We start from the raw sequence: 12,983 nt of genomic DNA on the forward strand, positions 1-12,983 counted from the left end.
AGGTTACAGTTGGGGCTCGAGTTAGGGTTAGGGTAGGGATGTAGAGAAGGTTGGATTGGAGAAGAGAAAATCCTCAAAAAATAGAAACAAATAATCGAAAAGAGGAAGGAAGGAATAAGGAATACGGTTTGCATCAAAACAAATAGAGAAAAAATAGAAAAGAAAAAATAATAAGTGCGGGATTAGGATTAGGGCAGGGTTGCAGAGAAAGTTGGATCAGAGAAGAAAATAAAAAAAATAGAAATAGATGATGGAGAAGATGAAGAGAGGAAAAGGGTTTGGATTTGAAATGAAGAGGAAAAAGATAGAAAAGAAAAAATAGTAAGTCACAAAATCTAAAGATGGTTAGAAATAATAGATCTTGAAAATGAGATTTACCTTGACTTATCTTGAGATGAGAATGCCAGCATGGATCAGAAAAAGGTGTAGAGTACCTTTGCCACTCGTCGTAGGGTTGGCTTTGAGGACACCATCCTCCATCGCATCATCTCTGAAGACGAAAAGTAGAAAGGAAAAAGAAACCAAAAATTGGTGCTGGGACCAAAAAAAATTCAAGACCACCTGTGCCGCTCTCTCCTTCATCCTCTCCGACAATAGAACAGCCACTGGTAGAGAAAATCCAGTGAAGAAAGGCCAATAGTGGTGGTCGGGGGAAAGTGGAGGAGTAGAAGAGGGTTTGGAAGCAGCAGCGGTGGTGGATAGGTGAGAAAAGATTAGGATTAAAGAAAAAAAATAGGCGCATAATAGTTCTATGGGTTCTTGACACATAGGAAGAAAAAAAAATTAAATGTATGAGGGCATCCTCATAAAAATTGTATAGAAAAACTATTTTTAAATTAATAGGGTGCATAGAAATTTTATGAGAGTAGCAGCACAAAATTTTTTTAGGTGTTTCCATGTAGATGGTCCTATAATTTCTCTATAAGTGAACTAACAGTATTTCTAATTTTTTTAAAATATTTTTTTTATTTAAATTAAAATATATATATATATATAACTGAATCGGCATTGTTCTTTTCTTCTATTTAAACAAAATTTTCTCCCTTTTTTAAATTTTTGTTGTTTAATTTCTCACATGAGACATAAAAATTCTATTTCTTTTGTTTAAGATTTTTTTCTAATAAACATAAATTTGTAATAAAAATTGTGGATCAATCATTTCTTAACCCTCTCTTTTATGAAGATTTTTTTGTACAAAAGTATTTCTTAAGTTAACTAATCATGGTGCTTATGAAGTAAAGAAACTATAGCTCTTCTATTTATTATTTCATCTTCTATTCTTCCAACTATATATTTGGATTAGGGAACATCAATTAAATTGATAATTTTCAATTCTTCGATGAATATTTATAATTCATAAATATTTTTATAATTCAAGCACACAATCACTATTTTATGTAATGCTTCTTAACAAATGTTCCAAAGGCATTAAAGATTGAGGATTTTTTGACTCTGCCTTCTATTTATTAAGGCCTGCAGCATAGTGCAGGTTTCATTGTAGTATCTTATTAAGATAGTAAGTCCAACAATTTTTATTTTTTGAGATTAACATAATTCTCATATTTTTCATACTATACCTACCTCTAAAGCTACAAATGGGTCAGATGACTTGACCCACTTAGAACCAATCCGATCCACTTTAAAGGATTTGTAGGTCGGGTCAGGTTCAAAAATTGGAGCCATTTCATTTATTGGGTTGGATTTGGATTCACTAAATTTGAACCTAACCCGACCGACTGGACCCATTTGATTTTTGAGTTAATTTTGGATTTTCTACTCTATGATCCGATCATACTTGATATCTTTAGGATCTGAATCTATTGGAGCCTTTAAGTTGTGATTTAAGACTTATATGAGTAACATTTTTAATATAAATATAAGTTTAAAATTATTTTTATATTCTAATTGTTTACTACCTATTTTGTATAGTTAATAGCAGTTTGTTGTATGGTCATTAAAATATAGTTTGCTATATTTAATCCAGATTTGACTCAGACTCGATCCTGATCCGAATTTTTTGAATATGGGCTGGATTATACATAGGGTCGACTCAAATAACCTATTTGGTAGAAAATTTTGACTGTAAATCCGATCTAATTCAATCCGATTTTCTATTGGGTTAAATATGGATCCAATATTAGAATTTGATCAAGAAACCAAATTAAGTTAGAAGACTTATAATCTAGTCTGATCCAATCCATTTGCATCCTTACCACTTCATTTCTGAGGCTACCTTCAATTGGAATTGCACTTCTATCATCTTTTCCAAATAGCAAGGGATGATACCATCTAACCTAGTAATAAGTTCAGTAAAATAATTTTAAGACTAGAACTTGGCATGCCCTATTTAGATGGGCATGTGAGATTTGTGGTCATACCTTACACACCCCATTTAATAAATATGATCTAAACTACAAGTGAGAATATACAATTTACGAAAAAATGATGACACAGCCACTTTCATAGATGGTATTTATGCAAATATGAGAAATTCATTATGAAATACAAATTTGAGCAATTTAAAAATATTTCCAACATTCGAATTTGATTAAAAAATCAAATCGAGTCTGAAGACTTATGATCCAGTACGATCCAATCCATTTGCATCCTTACCACTTCATTTTCGAGGCTACCTTCAATTGGAATTGAACTCCTATCATCTTTGCCAAATAGCAAGGGATGATGTCATCTAACCTAGTAATAAGTTCAGTAAAATAATTTTAAGACTAGAACTTGATATGCTCTATTGAGATGGGCATGTGAGATTTGTGGTCAACCTTACCCACCCCATTTAATAAGTATGACATAAACTACAAGCGAGAGTATACAATTTATGAGAAAATTATGACACAACCATTTCCATGGATGATATTTATGCAAATATGAGAAATTCATTATGAAATAAAAATTTAAATAATTTAAAAATATTTTGTTTTCTAGTATAAATTATAGTGAATTGTTTCATAACTGTCTTGGATCCACTAGTTGATAGCTTAAAGTAGGAGAAATTGCTATTTTAACACTTTTCTATATCATTCCTTGCTCAGCTTAAAGGCTTGTTGTTTCGAGGTAAAATATTATAAAAAAATTAATCAACTTTTTCATTGACTTACTCATATTCTCATGCTCTGGGCAAAAATATGAGGTTACTAAATTAGTTTCCCTCAAGCAGTATTTCTCAATGAAATAGATGGAAACACCTATCCATATAAGAGATGGATAAATTGGTTCTCATTGATCGGGTAAAATAGCTCTTTTTTTTTGTTCCAAAAATACACCTTTTATGCTGATATTCTAACAAACCTTAACCTCTCACTTGCTCTCTTTGTCTATAACGAAGCATAACCCAAATGGCGGCACCACTGCAATCCTCGATCAATTAATGAATTCTGATGAATTTTTCAGACTCTCACTTAAAATCTCATTCCTTTTTTTTAATTGACGAGTTTTTATTTTTTTCTTTCTTTTCTTTTTCCCCACCTAATGATTATGGGTGATTATTTCTTATTATTCTTTATTAGAGATTAGATCCTTTTATTTTTAGGTTTGTATGGGTTCTATTATTTTTCTTTTTATATACTTGTTGGTGCAGAATTCTGCCGATGTCGGAGAAGCTGAAGTTGAGGGAATCACGGCCGCCGTCGGGACCTGCAAGGAAAGTCTAAACCAGAGTTGGGGGTGCTCCGGCAAGATCCTCCGACGCTCAAGTCAGTACTCTACTTCAACAGAAATGGAGCACTCGAATGAGATTTTAGCAGAGTTTAGAAATAGTGCTTAGAGCTTAGAGGAGAACGTATCTGGGGGGTCTCTTTTATAGACGGAAGAGTGTAACCGATTGACAGTGACATCCGTAACTGCCCGATAGTGGGCCATTCGGGGCCACGTGGAGTTTGTTATGGAGAGTAGTGGTGTCCGTTATCGCGACTTGCTGGAGAGTGGTGGAGTCACGTGGAGTTTGTTACAAAGAGTGGAGTGGTGTCCGTTGTCACGACTTGTCGGAGAGTTCGGACCGGACGGCTGAAGCTCGGTTGGGACGTCTGGTGGAGCGGAATAGCTCCCTGTCTCAGCAATTTAAAAGAAGTCCGGATGTTTTTAAGGTTGCTGATGGGTTAACTGTTGTTGGATGCCTTAGACGTTGATGCTGCAGGCGGAAGTCATCTGCTGTAGAAGTTCGGACGAAAATTTTCTGTTGGAGTAATCCGGTTGGAGTCCGATTGCTAGAGAAATTCATCTGAAATTTGTCTGATGTAGAAGCTCGTCTGAAGACTATCCACTGGAGAGGTCCGGTTGCATGAAAAATCTGGCAGAAGGTCGACCAATAGCAGTATTCGGAAGGCGCTATAGGAGGTTGACCAATAGAAGAGTCTAGAAGGCATTGTGGAAGTTCATCCACTGGAGGAGTCTGGTTAGCACTGTTGAAGTCCGATTGGCGTTGTTGAAGGTTGATGGCTGGAGGGGTACGAAAGACACCGGAGACAGTCGGTCACTGTAGAAATTCGACTGCTGGAGCCTGTCCATTGTAGAAGTTCGTCTGGAATCCAATTCTATTATAGAAGTTTGGATGGAGTCCGATTCTTGTAAGAGTCCAGAAGGAGGCCGCTTACTGTAGAAGCTCGGATGGAGATCGATTGCTGTGAAAGCCCGGATGGAGATCGCTTATTGTAGAAGCTCGACTGAAGTCCGCTTGTAATGGAAGTTCGGATGGAATTCGCTTACTGTAGAAGCTCGGATGAAATTCGAAAGATGGTCGACCACTGCAGGAACTTGGATGGAGTCTGGTTACTATAGAAGTCTTGCTGCTGGAGAAGCTCAGACATTGATGAAGTCCAGAAGAAGCTCGAAGTAAAGTCGATCATGACAGGAGAAAGTTTGAAAGAGATTCGGAGAGTAGTTGATCATTGTAGAAAATCAGCAGATAGTAAATCCTAAAGAGCATTTGGAGCAGTCCGATAGACGACTGAAGAAGCTCATTATCAGAGAAATCTGGAGGGCACGAAAGGAGTTCGTCCGTTGGAGAAATCTGGAAGACACTATGGAAGGTCGACTGTTGGAGGAGTTCGGATGGTACTGTGGAAGCTCGGACGGTCGGGGGAGTTCAGAAAGACGCCGCACAAGGTCGGAAGCCGGAAGAGTCCTGGGAGGGTTGGCCTCTTACGAACTTCGGCTGGGATTATTTTATACCCAACACCAGTCTCCCTACTTTCAAGTTTGGGTTTCGAATGAAGGAAGTACGAAAAAATTTTCACAGCCGAAGTTTTCTCCCTTGATTTTCGTACTCGATTGTTTCTAGATATCTTGGCATTTGACGCGTCGGTGCTAGGATTTTTCAAATCGAGGCGATCCGAAAAGATTTTTTCGAAATTTTTGCTGGAACGTCTCTCCAGATACGGTGCAATAATGACTCTGTCAGTCATCAGCCGTCTGCCATGATGAGTAGGACACGCGGCGATTGTAGGTCGGCTAAAGAAGATCTGCAATCATTTTTGCGTCGGACCCTGAGGTCTATTTAAATCCATCCCCCTCCTTCAGGGGTTTCACCTCGTCTGAGATTTTTCTTTGGTCCCCTCTTCTTCTCTGAGAGCTTCATCCTCCTCCAGCATCTCTCTCGATCTTAGGCGCCCTTCAGGTCGACCTCCATCGCCTTCGCTGCCCTCCTGCATCTTTCGGACCAGCCTAGGTTAGTTTCGAAACCCTTTTTTTTCTTATTGTTCTTTCATTTTTCTTCCTCCGCATTCCACCCGTTTAGTTTCTCCACGCGCGTCTTGTTTCCTATTTTTTCTAATTTTTTTGAGATTTTTATTTGATTCAAAATATCCTCCAACACTTCCTCCTCTAGCAGTTCTAGAAGTTCGTCTACTCCAACCCCCCAAAATCCTGGTACTGTAGATGAATCCGCACTTAGGATCGAACCTCGTCCGATCTTTGCACTAGACACCATTCCCAGCTCTTTGACCTCGAACGAACTCTCGCTGATTAGGATTCAGTACGGGGTTCCTCCGGAGTATGAGCTTGAGCTTCTCGGCCCAACTGATCGGGCTAGCACCCCTCCTCCTGGCCACTTTTGCTTATACCAGAAAGCCTTCCGCATTGGGCTTCGACTTTCACTCTCACCTTTTGTTGCTGCTCTTTTTTGCTTTTTCAATATTTCTCTAGTTTCTGTAGCACCGAACTCCTTTAGATTTTTGATAGGATTTCTTTCCCTCTGTCATTTAGCTGAAGTCCGGCCAACTCTTCCCTTGTTTCGAAACTTTTATACCTTTAAGCGTCACCCTTCGACAAAGGACTGGTGGTACTTCTCCCCTCAGTTTGGTAGAAAGGGATTGCTGAAAGATGCCCCCTCTTCTATCCACAATTGGAAGGAAAGGTACTTCTACGTCCGATGCCCGATCCTAAGGCTGGGGTTGCCCCCTTGGGGCTCCCTGAGGGATTCCGTCCGTCGGGCTTCTAGCTTAGGAAAGGATGACCTTGAAGCCTCCAATAAACTTAAGACTTATCCAGCTCCTCTCCTCTCCTACCTTCTGAAAAAGCAACTTTTATTCAATGTCGGCCTGAGCCCTCTCAACCGTACCGATATTTTTTCCTTCTCAAGTCATTCGCTGCTTCCTCTTTCTCTTATCTATTTCTAAGCTATGTCGATCTTTTTTCATTGCAGATATGGATGCAGACGCAGCTTGGATACTAGCTAAGGATCTCAAAGCCCACAAGAAGAAAGGCGCCGCAACTTCTGGGTCGGCGAAGAAGGCAAGGGTAGAAGAGACAGGCTCGGTCGTGCTTGCCCAGGCAGCCATTGCTGTCCCCCGAGCTTCTTCAAGAAGCCCTCCGGTCGAGGTTCTTGCTCCCGAGTCTCGTCCTGAAGAGGTGTCGGGGGCCGAAAGGAAGAGAAGGAAGAAGACGGTGGTCCGCAAGATCAGCAGCAACAAGGCTGCCATCGAAAGGTCCAACGGCTCCGAAGAGGATCCGGGGGAGAATCCCTTCAATAACAGAGATTTAATAAAAAGGTTGGTCGATGGGTGCGTTTTGCCCGAGATCGTCCACAGGATCGTCCAGGCCGATCCTGAACAGTGGATTTGGGACTCTTTGGGATCCTTTTTTGAGGTAGGCCGGTTTACTTTTTTCTTCTTTTCGCTTCTTCACTTAGTACATTCTTTAGCTTTCATATTGACTTCCTGGCCGCTGTTGTAGATTGGACACCAGCTCATCGCCAATATCTAGGCGATGAACAATGCCAAGAAGGAAGTAGCCCAGGCGGAGGAAGGTCGCCAGGCCGAGGCCACCCGTCTTAAGGAGAAGGTCGCTGAAGTCGCGAGTCTCCAAGAGGCACTCCAGAAGGAGGGACAAACTTCGATGGATCTGAAGGCTGCCTTGGAGGAGGAAAGAAGAAAGGCAGAGGCCAAGGTCTCCAAGCTGAAGGAGCAGATCCCGACCCTAGTCTCGGAGGCAAGGGCCCAAGCAGTGGAGGAGTTCAAGACCTCCTCCGAGATGAGGGATCTGAATATCAAGTTCGGCCAGGCTGCCTTTATCAAAGACTTCGAGCTTTGCCAGGAGAAGGTGGTCGAAAAGTTTCTCGAACTTGACCTCAGCTTTCTGGATGAAGCGTCCGACGATGAAGTCGGACCTTCCGAAGCTGCTGCCGGTCTCCCTCCAGTCGGGACCTCTTCAACTGTCGCAGCCGCTATGACCGACCTTTCGAGGGCACCGAGCTCCTCCACTTCTGCTCCAGAGATCCGAGACCTCTAATTTTATACTTTTCTTTTGTTATAATTTTTTTTTCATCTTGTACTTAAGAATTATTCAATTAATGAAATCGAATTCCTCTTTCTTGCAATGATTTGCATTGTGACGCTCTTGTTTTCCGACAACAGTGTCCTACCGAAGCTCTTTTCCTACCGCAGGGGATTCCTTTGAAGTCCATGATCTGGGATCTGAGAAGAAAAGTTTGTCATTTGACAAAAAAATTGAAGAAGATGAACGATGAACTTCACAGACTGAGGAAGAGCCATTCGAAAGCCACTGTGGAGGTTACTCGTCTTCAGAACCTCCACAAAAAGGACTTCATGGACTACAACTGGAAAAAGGCCAACTTCGTGAAGGAGCTTGAGGAACTCCAGAAATGTGCCAGCACGGAAGATGATAGGTCAATTGGAAGGAAGCTCAACCTGGCTTACAACTCAGGCCGACCACGGTTGGGACTGGTCGAAGAAATTTTTCGACCTCCAGAAGCAGCTACAGGACGTCGAAACTAATTACAACACTCACTGAGTCGACTGGTGCGGGCAAATAGACAACTACAGAAGGAGGCTCAAGACGGTGACCGATGAGGTTGCTCGCGTTCAGAAGCAGTTGTCCGAAAGAGCCCAGGCCGTTTCGGTTCAAGGCTCCGACGAGCTCCGATCCTTCAGGGGGACCATGGAAGAACTATCCATAGCCCTTGGAAAGGAGAAGGCCGAACTGCAGCGGCTAAAAATTTAGCTGGCCTATGAGCAACAGGCGGTCAAGGATACAGAAGCGGAGTCTGAAGTTCTGAGGAAGAGGCTTCAAAAATCGAAGGGCAAAAGCCGGCGGTTTCACCAAATGTATCGGAAGATGCTGTTAAGAAAGAAGAAGCTGGAAGAAGAAGTTGAGAACTTAAAGTAATCCCTGATAATGGCTGGAACCGAGAGTTCGAAGTCAGAAGGAGTCGAGCTTCTTTAGAGCTTCTTTTACCTTTTGTTTCATGTATTCTTTTCTTTTTTTATTGTTTTTCTTTTTTTGGCCTTCAAAGACTTTTGTAATGCTCTCTTTACTAATGAAATGAAGAGAAATTTTCTCATTACCTTGTCTATTCTTACTCTGAGTTGTCATTTATCGAGCTTCTCTTATCTTTTATCTTATTCGATGTCGATGTTGTTTGAAGGTTCCTAATCATCGCCGCGTTGATTCGCCCTTTTTGATCATGATCGAAGGTCTTTTCGAGGCCATTCGAATTTGACGTTTTCTTTCGGTGTTCGAGCTTGGGGTCCGAACTTCTCGTTACTTTGAAAAAATCTATTTTCTCCTGCTAGTGTTGAATTCTCCCTTAAAGACTAAGGATTTTTTATAAGAGTTTTCTTCCTCGTTAAGACGAGGTTCCTTGTGTCTTAAATATAGTTCATTTTTCTCTTTTTCTCTACCCCTCTTTTTTTTTATGTTTGGGCGAGGGTTTTTCCTTCGCTCCTAACGGGGTTGTAGGGGAGTAGATGAGCCGTTGAGGAGGCTTTTCTTCTCATCTGATCTTAAACGATTAGGTCTTCATTTGTGTTAGGATGAGGTTCTCCTCTTATTCTCGACACAGTCAATTTCAGCTCATGTTAGGATGAGATTTTTCTCCTGTTCCTAAAAGGACTGTGGGGGCACATAAGGGCCGTTGCGAGGGCCTCTCCCCTCATCCGGTCTCTTAATAATCGAGCCTTCGACTTTGCTCATGTTAGGATGAGGTTCTCTTTCTATTCTTAATATGGCTGTGGGGATGCATAAGGACCGTTGCGAGGGCCTCTCTCTCCATCTGATCTCTTAATAACCGAATCTTTGACTTTGCTCATGTTAGGACGATGTTCTCCTCCTGTTTCTAACATGACTGTGGGGGTGCATAAGGGCCGTTGCGAGGGCCTCTCCCCCCATCCGATCTCCTAATAACTGGATCTTTGACTTTGCTCATGTTAAGATGACGTTCTCCTCCTGTTTCTAACATGGCTGTGGGGACGCATAAGGACCGTTGCGAGGGCCTCTCCCTCCATCCGATCTCTTAATAACCGGGTCTTCGACTTTGCTCATGTTAGGATGAGGTTCTCCTCATATTCCTAACATGGCTATGGGGGCGCATAAGGGCCGTTGCGAGGGCCTCTCCCTCCATCTGGTCTCTTAATAATCAGATCTTCGACTTTGCTCATGTTAGGATGAGGTTCTCCTCCTGTTCCTAACATGGCTGTGGGGGCGCATAAGGACCGTTGCAAGGGCCCTCCCCCCATCCGATCTCTTAATAACTGGATCTTTGACTTTGCTCATGTTAGGATGAGGTTCTCCTCCGGTTCCTAACATGACTGTGGGGGTGCATAAGGGCCGTTGCAAGGGCCTCTCCCTCCCATCCAGTCTCTTAATAATCGGGTCTTCAACTTTGCTCATGTTAGGATGAGGTTCTCCTCCTGTTCCTAACATGGCTGTGGGGACACAAAAAGACCGTTGCGAGGGCCTCTCCTCCCATCCGATCTCTTAATAACTAGATTTTTGACTTTGCTCATATTAGGACGAGGTTCTCCTCCTATTCCTAATCATGGCTGTGGGGGCGCATAAGGGCCAGTGCGAGGGCCTCTCCCCCCATCCGGTCTCTTAATAATCGGGTCTTCGATTTTGCTCATATTAGGATGAGATTTTCCTCCTGTTTCTAACATGGCTGTGGGGCGCATAAGGGCCATTGTGAGGGCCTCTCCCCCCATCCGATCTCTTAATAATCGAGTCTTCGACTTTGCTCATGTTAGGATGAGGTTCTCCTCCTGTTCCTAACATGGCTGTGGGGGCGCATAAGGGCCGTTGCGAGGGTCTCTCCCCCCATCCAGTCTCTTAATAATCGGGTCTTCGACTTTGCTCATGTTAGGATGAGGTTCTCCTCCTGTTCCTGACACGCTTAGTTTCGATTGTTTGAAGGAGCTACTCCCTGTCGTAATAAGCTCATGTCAAAAGAAAAGATATGCGAATATAAAACTTTTATTTAAGGCAAAGTTATCGGTAATACATTCGTAAATTTTTCAAATTTCATGGTTGCGGAAGGTCTGCTCCTCCGAGCTCTTTTAGATAGTATGTTCCGGGTTGGACTACCTTCCTGACTTCATATGGGCCTTCCCAGTTTGGGGCAAGTTTCTCTTGGTTCTGAGGTTGTGAGACAGCGGCTCGTCGAAGTACTAAGTCCCCCGCTCTGAAGGCTTTGCTCTTGATTCGGGAGTTATAGTAGCGGGCTACTTTCTGCTTGTAGGCTGCCATCTGAACTTGAGCTATCTCCCGCTTTTCTTCTAACAAGTCGAGGTTGGCCTTGAGATCCTGTGAGTTGCACTACTCGTCGAATGCCACGACTCGCACCGACGGAAGCTTGAGTTCAATTGGGATAACGGCTTCTGTTCCGAAGGCTAAGGCAAAGGGGGTCTCCCCTGTGGACAGTCTTTGGATAGTTCGGTATGCCCATAACACATGATAAAGCTCATCTGCCCAAGTTTCTTTTGCTTTTTCAAGTCTCGCCTTGATTCCTTGCAACAGTCTTGTTGGTCACCTCAACTTCGCCGTTTGCTTGTGGATGAGCTACTGACATGAAGTTATGGGAGATGTCTAAGTCCTCACAAAATTCAGTAAATTTTGCTCCAACAAATTGTCGCTCATTATCAATAATGAGAGTTCTGGATAAGCCAAACCTACAAACGATTGACTTCCAAACGAAGTCCTGCACTTTAGCTTTTGTGATTTTTGCCAAAGGTTCAGCTTCGACCCACTTGGTGAAGTAGTCAATTACCACCAGGAGGAACTTTCGCTGTCCAGATGTCATGAAAAAAGGTCCAAGGATATCCATCCCCCATTGTGCAAACGGCCATGGGGCGCTCAAAGGTGTAAGTTTGGAAGCGGACAGTCTTTGGATATTCGCATATCTCTGACACCGATCATACTTTTTAATATATTTAATAGAGTCGTGGTATATTGTAGGCCAGTAATAACCTTGTCGGAGCAGTTTGTGGGATAAAAATCTGATCCCCAGGTGACTTCCGCAGACTCCTTCATGTACCTCCCACAAGGCAAAGTCGACTTCAGAAGGCCGGAGATATTTTAGGAGGGGCAAAGAGTACGATATCTTGTACAGCTTGTCCTCATAAATGATATATCGAGAGGCCTGGTTTCTAAGCTTTCGAGCTTCTTTTGCATCATGAGGAAGAACTGTAGGAACCAGATCTAGGATTTCAGGGTTAGATCTTGAAATTTTTTCAAGATCATACAGCGGAAGATTAAAATAAATCAAAATTTATTTTCTAAAACCAGAGAATCTCTAGATCTAAGATCCTATTACATGATTATTACATAACATTAAATCAAAAATTAAAATATAGAAATATAGCATGAATTACATGTTGATCATATCAACATGTTTCCATACTACATATAATGTATGTGTTAAACAATAGATCAAATCTATTACCTTGCAAGTTAGATATTCTAACCTTGCTGATCCGGGCTTGAGGATGATGTTGTAAGCCACACACGCATCCAGCCTCTAGGAGTCATCCACACGAGCCCACGAATCTCGATCAGAAGTCCTGCTTCAGGAAATCAGCACAGTATGCTAGTACTGCGCTGATCCTTCTTTGATGGTTGATCAGGTGCCTCCTTCTTCTTGATTTAGACTCTTCCAAAGATGAAAAGTAGAAGGAGGAGTTTCAGATCTGAGACGCTCTCAGGAAACTCAAGATGGAGGGAGGAAAAATATGAAAATAAACAACCCTAGAAGAAGACCCTCTTCTTCTTCTCGTTTCTCTCTCTAGACACCCTAACTTGTATCTTTTATATCTCCATGACCCAAAGGTCTTTCTCACTTATTTTTGGATGGCCCAAAGGTCTCTCAAATCTCTATCTTCTAAAAAAATTTTATGAAGAAACTCATTTTATATAGAGAGATATGATAGAGTCCTTGTCTAGGTCAAATACCTAGTTAAGGCTTATCCAAACATCGCAAGTTAAGGGGCGCCCAACTCTTGAGCACCTCCTCCTTATTTTTATGTATGGATCACTAGAAAAGGGTGCATAATATGGACCCTAAAAATCATAAAAATTTTAAAAAAAAATTAGATAGATTCGGTGCAAAATTGAAAGAGTTTTAGATTTCTAAAACTCTATCTCATAGAATTCGAAATCCAAACTTATTCCTTTTTGATTTGATCCAAACCACCTTCCATGTAAGAAAGAAGAGAGGAGACCTTTTGTGAATGTGGGAGAGACTT

The sequence above is a fragment of the Elaeis guineensis genome, chromosome 1 (genome assembly GCF_000442705.2).
Source record: "Elaeis guineensis isolate ETL-2024a chromosome 1, EG11, whole genome shotgun sequence".
Classification (NCBI taxonomy): Eukaryota; Viridiplantae; Streptophyta; class Magnoliopsida; order Arecales; family Arecaceae; genus Elaeis; species Elaeis guineensis.